Source organism: Protopterus annectens, chromosome 11.part0 (genome assembly GCF_019279795.1).
Source record: "Protopterus annectens isolate FY-2018-M chromosome 11.part0, PAN1.0, whole genome shotgun sequence".
Taxonomy (NCBI): Eukaryota; Metazoa; Chordata; order Ceratodontiformes; family Protopteridae; genus Protopterus; species Protopterus annectens.
Window position 1 is genome coordinate 10,394,719 of NC_056745.1, and position 15,841 is coordinate 10,410,559.

The following is a 15,841-nucleotide window of genomic DNA, read 5'->3' on the forward strand; positions in this document are numbered from 1 at the left end:
TTGTATTATATGTATCGCTAATGTTTGGTGCAGTGTGTATTATTTGCTATTGGTATATCTGTTCATTACTATGTTTCATATTGTATGTATAACTAATGTTTGCTGCAGTATGTATTATTTGCTATTGTCTGTATATTCAGTTGTTCTTCATGTACTCTGCTGCTCATTTATTGTTCTGTGGAGCTTTTCTCCCTGGGCCTCCGCTGAAAAAGGACCTGTGTCCAGTTGGAATTTCCCGGTAAATAAATAAATAAATCAATTGTACAAGCCCATGGAAAGCTTCTTAAAGGTGTACATATATACTGATCTACAAATGGTTAATTGTTTCAATAGTGGTTCAATAAATCCATCAAGGAAATGACAGAGTTTAATTTAAAACCATTAGCCTTGTTATTAACAGAAAGTATTAAGTATTATTCACAGGAAAACATTTATGAATTGTCAAAATACTAGTATTCCTAATCTTCTGATTATCTTTGTATACTACATAAACAAAATAGTCCTGCTACAATAATATCAAGTTCATATAAAATATTGTCTAAATTATATAACCACTCTACATGGCAAATTTTGGAACTTTATTTTGATGTAAAATAGTAAACATTACAGAGAATAACAAATCTCTTATTCTGCAATCTGTTGGGGTAGTATTGGAACATCTTCACTTGGAAGTGCTTACACAGGTCCTTTTACACTCCCGACAAACTAGTAATGATCTATAAAAAAACCTAATCAGAAATGCTGGAGATGAAATAAAACAATATAGCTAACTGGCAACATATTATTGTTGATTGTGTTTTGTGAGAAAATGGCTTATTTTCTCACACTTCATCTAATCATTCACAATCCATTTTTCACCATTTCTGCACATGGGGTCAGGGTGTTACTTCAACAGTGCCAACAATCTGGAGTTAAGGTTTACACAGTTGGGTGGCTAGCCCTGCCGCAGTAGCTGTTCCACACCACACTCACATGCACACTCATACCTATGGCCAATTTAGTGTGTGTAATCTACCTACTGCGTATCTTTGGAATGTGGGAACAAACCAACACTGAATAAATATCTGGTATTACTCAACTTTTCTTCAACTAAGAGGACTATTACTTAACTTGGACTGTGAAGACTGGTAGAGAGATGGGTGAAGGCTGCCAGCCTAGTCAAATAGAATTTGGTACATAGTTCTATCATATGTAAATACTGTGAAATGTTGAACTTAAAACAATGTGGCAACATTGACATCTGCTGTAAAGAAAGCTAAGACCAGCATTTCTTGTTTGTCCTTTGAAATTAAAATGATTTCATGACTGCCTTTGATGTTTACAAGTCGGCTCCAGTCCGGCTAGATGAAGGATTCTTGCCTATTGTTTTAAGACTAAAGTTAATGACCAGAATTTACACGTGGAATGTCCTTTATTCCTCTAAGTGTAAAATAATGTAAATGCAGTTTCTGTCAGCCTGGGAACACCAGGAACGTGTAAAATATGATGTAATGTTTTAACAGAATTGCAGTTTCAATTTAAACAGTGAGAACCAGAGATTATTAAGCATTTTGTCTTGTCATCCAACTCATTAGCATTCTGCCTGTTGTCTTATGTAAGTTATCTTAGACTTGTGTTTTCTTGTGGAAATAGCTAAGACTATAAAGATTAGACTAAGTGTTTTTCTATGATGTCGGAACTGTACTACTGATTTATTTTAAGTATTTCTGTCTGATCTCTGACCTCTTTTGACAGCACTGTGTAGCAGAAAGTATTGTCTTGTGGTTTTAATTATTTATTATTAAATATTTTAAAACCTTTTAACTGTGACTGTTTTGTGTACAGATAATTTAAGCTCTAGAGTACATTGCATATTTATAGAGTTTACTGTCCAAGTAACTCAAAATAAGCTTTGACTGATTAATCACACTTACCAATCGGATAATAATATTGCACAGTAATAATTGGACACCATTTTAAAGGCTTTTGAGTAGCTGATAAATATTAGCTGGGTGGTGGCAAGTGGTATTACCGTATAGTCTGGAAAAAGGGGCACAGCTGGAGAACCTGTGCCAGCCTTCCCCAGAAGTGTCTGTGTCAGCTACTTGGGCAGGGACATGAAGCACTGGTTAGACAGAGAGGGTGCTGGAGATTTTAGCTTGCCCAGCTAAGCTGAGATCTGGACCCTATAGCTGTGCCAGTGCGGAGTCTTAATGGGGACCTGGGGAGCAAGAGAGTGACCAGCCCTGGACTGACTGTAATCTCTGTGTGCTCTTAAAGGAAATTGCACTTTACTGTGTGTATTTGTTATCCTTTTCTCATATATGAGATGCCCTCTCTGGTGTTAGTGGTGAGGATTGAGGCTCCTTGTTTGCTGGGTCAGGACACGGGCGTCACATGGACTATCTTAGCATTTGCAAAGAAAATCATCTCCAGAAACTGGGTATAAAATAGAGCTGCACCTTTTTAAAGAATTTATCTCACTTCTATGAGAAGTTATTGACAAAAGTCATCATCAAAAGAACATCTCCAACATCTATATTTAGTAATACATAGACTAAATTACTTAACTTACTAAAACAATGGAACAAATATTCATTAGAAAGTTGGATGAATAATTTCACTTTATGGATATATTTTTGGAAATTATCATGACTATCAACAGAATGGTCTGTATATAGCATAAACATTTTTTCTTCTACTTTATTTGAAATTATTAATCATTTTGCAGACCAGTTTACTTATTATAAAACTTTTAACTTTATTAATAAAAATGGAGGAGAAAAAAAATGCTTGCACAAGAAAACCTGTCAAATGCTACAGATAAAAACATGAGATCATTAACAGAGCAGATAAGGACAAAACAACACAAAGATAAAGAAACTTTAGACCATATGGAAAAAAGTGCTATAAAGAGAATGGAAAAAGAGATTCTACTAAAATTCACAAAGAAGAATTATGGAATAAGGAAAGAAGCAGAGATGTGATATGATGCAGTATTTATGCAGAAAAAGCTGCATTAATTAATATAATTACTGTAGTTTCAAATATATTTGAAAATATAACTGCAAAACCAGTCAGGCAAAACAGTGAGGCATGGTAAACTTTATAAAACATAGAAGAGCAACGCAAAAGTAGAATGCATTGTGAAGAACACAGTTTATTGATATAGAAAAGCAACAATCTGAAACTGACAGTGCACAGAATTAAGCTTATGAGCTATTAATGAGTGCCTTCTTACAATTCACTGTTTGATCCCTTGGCTTTAATTACCTACTGTGTGACTTTGTCTCTGAGCAAGTCATTTAACAAGACAGCATTCCGGGGGAACTGATAAACTTGTATGGTCTCCTCGGTGGTCTCCAGGACTGCATGCCTAGTAACTACCCATGAACCTGCATTAAAAAGCTGTTTTTTAAAACAGAATTTTTACATAGGGGATACTCGCTTGCAGACATTGAACAGACTATCTCTAATGCCTGGAAGCTGAGAAGCACTAGATGTAAACCTTATTTTAATGGTGGTGATGCTGTTGACAATACAAGATATACTAACAGAACTAGTAATGATTTTAGAGTGGTGTTTCAGTTTTCCAGTAACATCAATCAATACTTAGATGTAGTCAAAAAGCATTGGTATTTGCTACAAGAAGTGCCTGGACTGGTAGACAAGGTCGGACATTTTCCTATTTTTAGTTTTAAAAATAATAAATCCCTTAAACAACATCTATGTCATGGTGAATTATCTAGAACTATTATTAGATCCACTCGGCATGGTACTTTTCCATGCAGGAATTGCAGTGCTTGTCAATTTATTTACAGCAAAAATAAATATGTACATCCTACTAGGAAATTTTCTTTGTACACTAATCAATACACTGATTGCAGATCTACAGATGTGGTCTATTATTGTTTTTGTGTACAATGTCCTGCTTTTTATGTAGGAAAAACAAATAGAATGCTTAAAGATCGTATTCTAGACCACCTAAGAGATATTAGTAATAATAAACCATCAAATGCTATAGCCAATCATGTTATGTCCAATGGCCGTTCTCATTCCTTTAAGTTCTTTGTTCTACAACACATTCATAGAAACCCCAGAGGTGGTGACATTGAGAATATCACAGAGGGACATGAACAGAAGTGGATTTTGAAACTTAATGCTGAAAAGTATCCTGGTTTGAATGCTACTACTTCCTTGCAGTGGTCCCTTTTTAAAGGCTAGACATCTCAAGCATTATGATTAGCTAAGTTCTTTCAAAATTAGTCTAATGTATTTAACTATTAGTTTCCAAGTATTCTATTTAACTTTTTCCTGCCTAGTATTTTTCCATGTTTTATAATGATTTTATAAGTTTTTTTAAGTGCTTTCTCGTGTATAGTATTTGATTCCTTTTTGTACAATGGTTTTAAGCAATGTTTTTAAGCAATATTTTTTTTAGTTTGAGCATGAGGCTTAATTGTTTTTCACTGCTACTTAATCATTGTGTGATTTTTATTGATTAATTGGCATTTTAGAATCTCTATTTAAACCTGTGCATTTTTTACTGTGGTGTCTGATGAAGCAACTTCGGTTGTGAAAGCGCTTACCACTTTGTACTTTGCTGTGATTAAACGTTTTGCTGTGTGTTATCTTGGTGCATTTTTTACTTTTTTACTTTTTACCTTTCATTTGGATTTATTTCTGCACCAAGGTTTTACCCAACACGGTTTCTTTAGATGAACAGACTAATTGGGGGCATTAAGAGAGAATTGCAAGATGCAGTAGAAATAAGTAGAATACATTGTTGTACAGTTGAACTAATAATGTACCCTGCCCAAAACAGATAATATGAGAAAACAAAAGTATTAATACAGTGTCATTATGGAAGTTTTAACTAGAGAGAATTAGTAAGCAAGTAAGACCAGAAATATCCCCACTAGAAAAATGCACTAAAATTAATACATCAATAAAAACATACAAAGAGAGGAACGTGATAAAAGCAATGCACAACATTAAAACAGATCAGGAGTTGCACCACACCACAAAACTATTAGCCAAAGTAGAGTTTAAGAAACATGTATGAAACAAGCAGTTCACTGATAACCCACAAAAGTTGTGTAGGAAATTAGGGGAAAAACACAAGAACACCACCACCACCAATACCACTAAATACAGAAAAAAATCAATACATTCTGGAAATGTATCTAAGATGATTGTGTTGAACACAAAGATGCTGAACACAGAAGAGATAAATGATACAATAAGAAATGCTAACAAAAACTAACTAAACTGACACAAAGTGAAGAAAGGCTCCTAAATGGAAAACTCAATGTGTAGATAATGTACCCAACTTTTAGCCAAAGGTGTTAACTTCTTTGCACAATGATAGAGTTTTGAGTTAAAGTTACATATATACACATCCAGAATTCACAACAGTTTAGTTAACAACGACAAAAAATGTTGATCCTTAAAAGTGAACTGGCAACCTATGCTAAGAACTACTGAACAGTAACTTGGAACAACAGAAATTACATGCCAGAATTGATACAGACATTGTTAACTGTAATTTAGATAAACAACTTGTTTAATCATGGCAACATAGCAGAAATGTAATAAAAGAAAATTATATGGAAACCACAGATCACTACTTCTCTCGCTACTACAAAAATATACAACAATAAAAAGGGAAGGAACCTATATTTGGCAAGCTCAAATTACAAAAGGAAAAAAAAGCCTTTGGCAGTGTTTCACGATCGTGGATTATAAGATATTTAAACAGGTATAAAATGCACTGCGCAGTCATCCCTAGAAGACAATAGCAAACCACTTCACAAATGACTCGTGGAAAACATCAAATTATTACCTCACAAATAAAAACCCAGAGACAGACAGATTACAGAGGGATTCTATGTCGCTACAACTGCTTTGCTTTGACCTTAACCATTAAACTAGGCTATGGCATAACTACTGCGAAACAACCTTGTCAAAGGACATCTTACCTTTTGTGGAAGACTGAAAACTGTATAGCATATTTGAAACAACTGAAATTGCAATTAAAATGATATATAAATGGCATTTGAATAATAAGCAAAAGAAAAACATCTAGGAGCGAAATGTGATATAAAAGAACTGGAACAAGAGGAAGTGTATATACACCTGGGAAGAGATGAATGGTCACCAATGCAGCATCGACAAATTAAAAAAAAAATATTAAAAACAAAAAAACACCTTGACATCTAGGAATAAAGTTGAACCAGTAAATCAGTTTGTTCTTCCTGTTCTAACTTATAGCTTTGGCAGGACTGATTGACCAATTAAATAGGAAAACAAGAAAATGTTCCACACTTATGAAATAATACAGAAAGAAACAGTGTGTGGTAAATTTTCTACCCCTCACCCAGAAGAAGACATGACCTCCTTTTCATACACATTGTTGACATTATCAAATCCATGAATAATTAAAGCTTTGAAGTCTGAGGAAAACAGATGTAGGATGGTTTGTTAGTTCAGTGAGTGGACATGGAAATCAACCATGACCAGAAGGAAAGGACTGGAAAAGTGTAACCACAGTTATTGAGAGTCAGCTTGAACCAACCACATGTCCACATGTCGACTGAGAACTGGTACATGAATGGCAAAAGGGAGGTTCAGTTAGGCCAGAGAATGAAAAGTTAATAACAGCAGTTCAAGGCAGTGAACTTTGTGCACACTGATTTATAAAATCTTTTGAAAAAAGTAAGGGATGCAGCCGACTGTAGGTCCTGCTCTATAAACTAGAAACATTTCACATCTTGTTGCTGATGTGATGTACGTATGGCTGAAGGTCTCATGCTGAAAGGCACAATAAATTGCCATTTTCCATACCATTTTCATTAGGGATTGTACAAACAGTGCAACACACAGGTAGCTGAGAAGCAAGAGAAACAGTGAGACACAAAGAATTACCGAAAATGAAGTAACTGATCTCTTGCTGAGCTACTCATCGAATAGCAACAGTCAAAAGTAGAAGCAAGAAACACACACTGGCTTTTGATAAACAAAAAGCAGGATTACATTACCTAAAACAGCCACATCTTTAGTGACTACAGTGACCTTCTGCACTTTGAGACATAAGATATGTAAGCTGAAACTAGAACATACAAAATAAAGTAACCCAGACAGTTACAGAGGCAATACGAGGTAGTTGAATTAATAAAAAGAATTTCTAAGCACAAATAATTAGGATACAAAGATAGGTAACACCATATAAAAACCACAGAAGGAAGAAATTCTTTTGGTACAATGTGGGGAGCTGAAAAGACCACCCTTGGCACATTATCAGTGACAAACTGAACCAAAAAACATTATTACTTGTGTGATTTGAAAATGTTGGTTAAGCAGATATGGAGTATTTTTACATACTAGGGTATGAAATTACTGAAAGATGACTGGAAAACTTAACAAGTATATGGAATGACTAAAGAGAGAAGGGTAAAGTCATCCTGTGTAACTCTGTAATTATCCTCCTTACTTACTGACACTGCATATTCGTAGATTGGTGCCACCACATCCCTGTGTAACTCTGTAATCATCCTCCTTACTTACTGACACCACATTCCTAGATCTGTGCCACCATATCCCTGTGTAACTCAGTAGTCATCCGCCTTACTAACTGACACTGCATAGTCGTAGATCGGTGTCACCATATCCCTGTGTAACTCTGTAATCATCCTCCTTACTGACACCACATTCACAGATCGGTGCCACCATATCCCTGTGTAACTCTGTAATCATCCTCCTTACTGACACCACATTCATAGATCAGTGCCACCATATCCCTGTGTAACTATGTAATCATCCTCCTTACTTACTGACACCACATTCCTAGATCTGTGCCATCATATCCCTGCGTAACTCAGCAGTCATCCGCCTTACTAACTGACACCACATATTCGTAGATCGGTGTCACCATATCCCTGGGTAACTCTGTAATCATCCTCCTTACTGACACCACATTCATAGATCGGTGTCACCATATCCCTGTGTAACTTTGAGTTGACTCTCTTTACTTAATGACACCATGTGCTTGCAGATCTGTGACATCACTTCCGGTGTAGCTCTGATACACCCTCTTACCTACACAGACACCATGTGCTCATAGTTCTGCATCATCACTTCCTTGTACAATTCTTTTTTCTCCTGGTTGCATAGCAGCATCTTCCACTCTTCCCTTGAAAAATCAACAGCGCAACATCTTCAAATGCTTCTGGCATCTGGAAAATTAAGGCAAAGGATTTACTGAAGGTTTTGAACTAACACTGAAGACAAAACTGACACTTTACAAAAAGAAGTTAAATTGTGATAACTTTTATACCAAAACTTCATATACAAGTACTCCATGATTTAGCAGTAACAAATTCTTTGCTTTTTGTCTTCACCATAAGAATAGTTAAGCATGTCAGGCAAGTATCAGAAGGAACCCAGCATGTGTCCTAGTTATGGGAGGGAGAAACTAGTCACAGAAAATAGAGAGAGGGTCAAGATACACAAGCAAGGAAGGTAATAGCAGTGTGAGACCACTGTGTATGCATAAAACTATCAAGGTCGAAGAAGGCAATGCCAGAATGTTCTGAAGCATGCTCAGAGTGGTGTTTGTGTAACTGCCCAACAAAATGCCAGCTACATGTACTTGTGTGTGTGCTGTACAGTAACTCAAAGGATGTTCAGTAGTTCATAGTTTCAGTTAATAAGAGACATTTTTAACCATCACTGTATATTAGTGTTTTTTTCTAACTCAATAAATCTAGCAGGGAATGTCTTCCTCTTAAAGTGAGCATTTTACAGCTTTGTTAACCCAAGATATCCTTTATATCAGATTTTCCAGAAGCAGGCAAATATCACAAGACAGATAAATGAACTGTCTACAGGAAATGAGGATGTTTATACATTATAAAGCAAATGCCCTAGGTACTCAAGACTGTGAAGCTGTTGAGACATACCAATTCCTTACTAAACTTATGAAAAAGCTTAATAGGAAGTAACATAATGACAGCCCCCTACTATCAAGTGAAGTATAGTGTGGAGACTGGCAGAGAACATTTCCATCATTTGTAGGCAAGGCAGCGTCTTTGCAATTATGGACAGTGATTCTATTCAGTCATTGTTTTGGAGGGTCTTTTGAACCCTTTCTGTTTAGAATGATACTTCAGTACTAATGTGGAAAAATAGACAGGTGATAAAACATACCAAAAAATAAAATACTTGGTATCATTTCAATGAGTATCAGCATGCCATTGCTGTGACACACATGACATCTATTACTTTTTGTCGTGATACTGAACGACACGCAGAGATGGTATTTCTAATGTGCACTTAAAAATACAGTTTCTTCAGTGAACCTGAGTTTTCTGCAGCTACTCTTTATAGAATACATGAAATTACAGGCAGATTACTTGTTCTTTTAACCATCTGAACTTGCCTTCAGGTGCACAGAAATATATGTTGCATGGGTAAAAAAATAAAGAACTATAATATCTTTAAGAATCGCACTGTCCGGCTACAAATACCACTTAGCAGTGAAATATAGTCTTGTGGGCCACACTGTAACTATCAACTAGAGTAAATTTAAAGGGAAATCAGGCATGTATGAGTGTTCCTTCTGGTCCGTCAAGCATGTATGAGTGTCTTCTGGCCCTGTCAAGTTAAGGTGTACATGAGCAAGTTCCTCTGTCTGTTGTATACTGTGTAATAAAAGGGAGGTTTGTGATGCTGCTACCACTGTGTGTGTAAAACAGCTGCTTAAAAGTATTCAATTTTTCGACCTTTACAAATGCAAAACTAAGCATGTTAATGGCAGCCTTCTAAAATATCTTGGTTAATATGGATATAAAAATGTTTAAATCATATGCACCATTTGACCTCTAGCCATGAGCCTATAGAAAAACTACATAATCCCTTTGCAGGACCCACTGCTTTACATATTTTGGTAGTTTCAACAAGTTCCCAAGAAATTATTCCTTTTCACCTTATGAGTCTGGGGTCTCTGTTTGTGACTATCTTTTTGGGGTGTCATAAAGAACAGCCTATATCTTTCAGGCTCTAACAATCAAACCTGCATTTTGCTAGCAGTTTAGAGAATGCATTTAAAAAACAACCTTGGTAGGCTCTGTGTCGATAATTTCTGAGGTAACAATCACTTAAAACCTCTTTTCTTCTCAATAATACTCTCCTGGGGGTACTGGTTGCTCCACTCACCCCTACCTTCAATACAAACTCTAAACTCAGTTTTGTTGGACTAATAGCAGCTCAAAAATCAACTTTATATGCATTCCCTGCATGTGATTGTTTGTAGCAGACGTTCATGCTTAGCTGTAATTATCACTTATTATTTACCAAAAATGTGCCCTCAAGCGTTTCTAGCACATTTTCTTCTTTAATGTGATGAAAACTCCAGATCTTTTAACACATTAATAGTGGCCACAAAAACCTACACAGTTCACAGATCTGGGATAAGATAATCACTTAATCCTTCTCCCTGTCTGTCTGTTTCTCTCTCGCTTCTCACACACACAATGGTTTTCTTGGAGGAAACTAGGAGGAGGTCACTGAGCTCTTGGCCTAGGACCTTACTTTAAGTCTGCCCCTAGCAGTATGGCACAGCCAGTACACCCTATATCACTGTAAACTTCATGGGGGTACAGGTATGCAAAAAAAATGTTATACTGCAAGCAATGAAGACATTAAATTGTTGGTGGAAATTAAATTCCTGTTGGTTATACCTAAAGTAATCAAAGAATTCTAAACAAACACAGACAATAAGTAAATCTTGACACACTGCAGCAATGCAAACTAGTTAAAGTTTGCTGGACTATTTTGCACACACACAGGAAACTAGCATGTCCAATGGTAAAACTCACAAAAGCAAACACAATAACAATAATGTTACATAATCCTGTACTCTGGGCCCAAGGAAATATACCTGGCAACAGTAACGTCATTAACAATCTTTTACCTGGGCTCAGTGGAAATATAATTTTGCACAGTACGTGCTAATATACAAACTCTGTACCTTGGGCCCAAGGAAATATAATTCTGCACACTAGCCACACTAAAAATACACAACAGGATGTAAATGCACTTTGTGCAGAATGCAGCACTCAGTGCATGGCTGTGCTATGAGGGAATCGCTGCTCTCAGTCCCAGACTATTAGTTTGATCCTTATGTCTGAACACTTGCAAGGTGAAGTTTTCATGTTCTCCCTCTGACCACATGGACTTTCTACCACTTCTCTCAAAAGCATTAAGCCTCACTGCTTGTGGCTCAGTCAAAACTGTTGTTTCTAGATCTGCACTGAAGACCCTCTTTCTCGCCAATATTGGCCTTGAAAATGAAGTTTCTGTCTGTAGATTTATGTAATTTTCTAAAGTAAAGTAAATTATTATAACAGTGCAAAGCAGTGACTCATTCCACAGTAAAGATGTATGACAGCATGACTATAGGTGATATCATCACTGCTGTGCACTGTTATATTACTGTATAGCACTGCACAGCAGAGATCCAGGCCACATTAACTACAAATGTCACTGCTGTGCACTGTTATATCACTGCATAGCACTGCACAGCAGAGATCCAGCCTACATCTACAAATGTCACTGCTGTGCACTGTTATGGCATATCACTGCATAGCACTGCACAGCAGAGATCCAGGCCACACTATTAAATGTCACCAAGCTGTGCACCGTTATATTAATGGCTAGCACTGCACAGCAGAGACCAAGGCCACACTGCAGATACAGCACAGCATGACTACAGTGATATTGTTACCGGGCTGTGCACTGTTATGGTTACTGCACAGCACTGCACAAAGCAGAGATCCAGCTACACTGCGTGATATAGCACAGCATACTCTACAGTGATAGCATCACTGCTGTGCACTGTTATATTACAATGTACTGTTACTCGCACAGCAGAGCATCCAGGCCACACTGCAGATATAAAGCATTGCAGCATGCTACAGTGATATATCATCACTGAGCTGTGCACTGTTATATTACTGTATAGCACTGCACAGCAGAGATCCAGGCCATTGACTGCCAAAATGTGCAGTACAGCATGACTACAATGATGTAACAATGTACAATGCGGTGACCCATGCCAGACTGGCAGATGTAGCACAGTGTGAGACTCTGGTAATATAAAAACTGCAAGGAAGTGACTTCCATGCTGGCCACTGCAGACATAAACCAATATGACTACAGTGACCTAGCAATGCAAAAAGAGTGGACCTAAGGCATATTCTGCAGGATACAGCTGAGTGTAAGGTACAACTATGAAACAATGTAGTGACTCATGCCACACTGCAGAAGTTAAGCACATTATGGCTACAGTGATATAACAGTGCGCATTATCAGTGATCCATGCCACACTGCAGATGCAGCATGGTTATGGCTACGGTGATAACTTGACAGTGCATTAGCAGAAAGTGATCTATGTCACACTGCAGATGCAGCACTGCAGTGTGGCATGGCTACAGTGATAACAGTGCACCCTACTGCCCATGCTATAATGTAGATGTTGCAAAGGATGCGTACAGTGATGTGACGGTACACAGCACTGACCTGTGTCACACTATAGATGTAACATCATGATTGGTGCTTCCTGCAATTAGTCAACCAGGCCAGAAATGAGTACTAGAGACATTATTATTACCAGAAATGACCAAAGGCACATCACAAATGACCATATGCTCACAGGCACATCATAAATGACCCAGTGAAGTTCGTGTAATACCACTATCAGCATGGAGACAACAGTGAAGTTGGCTACCCAATACAGGTGAGTAAATTATTGCTGTACAGTCTTCTTCACAGACAGACAGTGGTGAGCTACTGCTGAAAAGACATGCTGGAAAAATGTACTTTATTTTATTGTAGGGCTGTTCAAAACTTAGGGTAGGATTTGTTAATGCTTATTAGATTTGTAGTTGTATAAAGAAGGTTTGTAGGTAAGGATGTATCATTTGTTTAGAGTCTGGTTTCATTGGTTAGAAATTATTTAGATTGGGTATAACATGCCTGCATTCAATCACCTTCTCAGTTAGCGGTACTGCATATGTGGGTCAAATTTTAATTTTACTGACATTTTCACATATTAATTTAATTTCTGATAACTAGCTGTACAACAGATTTTGTAGCATCCATCCATTACCTCACCTGTGTATGACTTCTTAAAGGTTACAGTGCAGCAAGGATTTTCTCGGAACAGATGATGGTAGAGTCATCTGCACACTGTACAACAGAGGGCTTTGTTACAGAGATTTATACAGGACATCTTTTTACGGATCTCACAGTAACAATCCAAACACAGTGATTCTACACAGTCTGTGGAATTGCCATGGTAGGCTGCCTCTACTGCTTACGGTGAAATATTAATGAGGGCATTGTGAGAGGAGCAGCATACTATAGTCATGTTATGTAAGCTTTCCTCAAAATGCCTGCTGTAAAGTAATTTATGTAGCTGCACGAATTATGTAAACACTTGGCTGCATGTTTACCTGGCTGTTGCTTTGGAGTGGAAGCTACCACATTGAGATAAGTGCCATGGAGGTTGGTGGACAGGTGGTGGTGGTACAGATGTAGCGCAGTAAAGACATGTATGCAGTAGTAAGGAGTGGTCTGTGTGTGTGTTGGAGGGTGACTGCCACATTCAAAATCCTGCTAGACTAATAAAGCCTGTACTACAGGATAGGATACCAGACACCAGGAATTGTTAAACATTACTCTGGGTCACATTAAAAAGTGATCAGGAACAATATTTTTCAGCACAAAGTATATTTTGAACAAAAGAATTCAGAAACACGTCCGACATTACTTCTGACTAAATGTAATGGTCTGTGAAAAGGGCAGGGTAATTTATAGAAGCAAAATCATGGATATCTTCTAACTTCATATAGGCAGACGAGTGGTAAAAGCATTGTGTGTGTGTGTGTGTGTGTGTGTGTGTGCGTGTGTGTGTGTGTGTGTGTGTGTGTGTGTGTGTGGGTGTGTGTGTGTGTAGTCTAAATGTAGTAACTGTGTGTGTAGGGGCAGTAACCAGGGAATGCTCCATGCAGATGCAATGGCTGCCGCTGATGGATTTCTTTACCAGACAAGGATTATTAGCACTTGTAGTAACCACTGAGCCATAGGATCATAGGAGGCCACTAAGCCACAGGATCCTAGGAGGTCACTAGGTTAATGACCTAAAGGCCCCAAGGCCTAATCGTGTTCAACCCATGTTCCCGCCGTGTCTAGTTTACCAATAAACTAAATAGCACCTATTGCCCCTTTCCAAGTGGGACACAGGTGGAACCCCGCAATGGGCTTTCCAGTTACCAAGCCACTGTCCAAATTCCAACAGAGCCAACAATGGTTTTAACATGAACAAGGCTACCCAAAAGGTGTGCACCGTGAGACAAATCATCTCAGCAAGTTCTTGATGATGTCACATACCAGATTAAGGTCCTGTCAACAGTGACCACGTGCCATTTGAAGCCAGAATGCAGCAGCATTTCCATTAAAGCTGGGTCAGATTGCTCATATGCAAAGCACAGGTTGCCTCTGAGCAGTCTGTATGACACAGAGTAAAAGTGCAGACAATGATTTCTGGTTCGTCTACAACACAAATCTTAAAGATCCCAATTTCTTTTAATGAACCTTGTACTTCACATTAGGTTGCAGGTGTTCGAAAGGAACATACCAAAGGGAGCATTGTACTCTCATTACTGGCCTGATGAGACAAGCATATAATGGGTTATAATCTCTTTTTCTGGAGGCACGTCTTACTTATGAGATTACAATATAAAAATACCCTTCTTACTACCAGAAACATGGTGGTGGAAGTTAAGATTATGTCCACCTGTGCGCCTTGTGACCTCACCATATCAGGCACATATTGATGGTAGTTTGCAGGAACATCACTTTGCCAAAGGGGATGATAAACTTAACACAAAGTTTACTAAGCATTCATACTCTTGGCAATTCAGCCAGCCTGCATAAGACCTTTCTTGCAGGATGTTGACATCACTTCTCAGTTTCAACGCCCCACACTGCTACCAATAGCAAACTCTTTGTCAACAGTCACAGTTCTTGCTTTAGCCTGTACTTCAGAGAAGTAGATTCTGAACAGTAGTCCCAGAACCACCCTGTATCACCGGTTAAGGGTCTGCTGGAGAAGGTGCAGTCCTATTTTGAATGTATGAGTTCTATCAGTGAGCCAGTTTGCAACCCACCTGGCAATATATGGGCTGATACCCAGCAGGCCAGCGACAATGTGATGCCCAGTAGGGGATTGTATCAAAGGCCTTGCCAAGTCTCGTAGGCTGTATGCACAGATTTGCCCTTTGTCACACTCTTGGTGACTATCTCTAAGAAGTCCGTTTAACAGGCATAATCTCCCTTGGACAAAGCCAAACTGGGTTGGGTCGCAGCATTTGGAGATTTTGCTTATAACTTTATTAATAGGGTCCTACATATTCTGCCTATGCCTTGCAGATAAGGCTGGTCAGGCTAATGAGTCTATAGTTGCCCAGGTCTGTGGATGCGCCTTGTGCAAAAGTGGAGATGGCTGTTTCCATTCCGCTGGATAAAAGCCAGTGCTTAGGTTGTGAATGAAAAGCTGTCCAGTGCCAATGCCAATTCCTGTTTACTGCGGTAGAAACACAGCCCAGGATGCTGCTGGCCTGGTCCCATAGACGTGTTTCTGGCTGGAGAGAGCATTTAAGACCCGCTCCCAGAGAGATACCAGGTGGGGACAGGTGTTGTGGGATTTTTAGGTATATGTGTGGTGGGGACAGGGGAATGAAGTTTTCACTGAACCTATCAGGACAGCAGGTTTGCTATATCCACGGATCTATTTATCTAT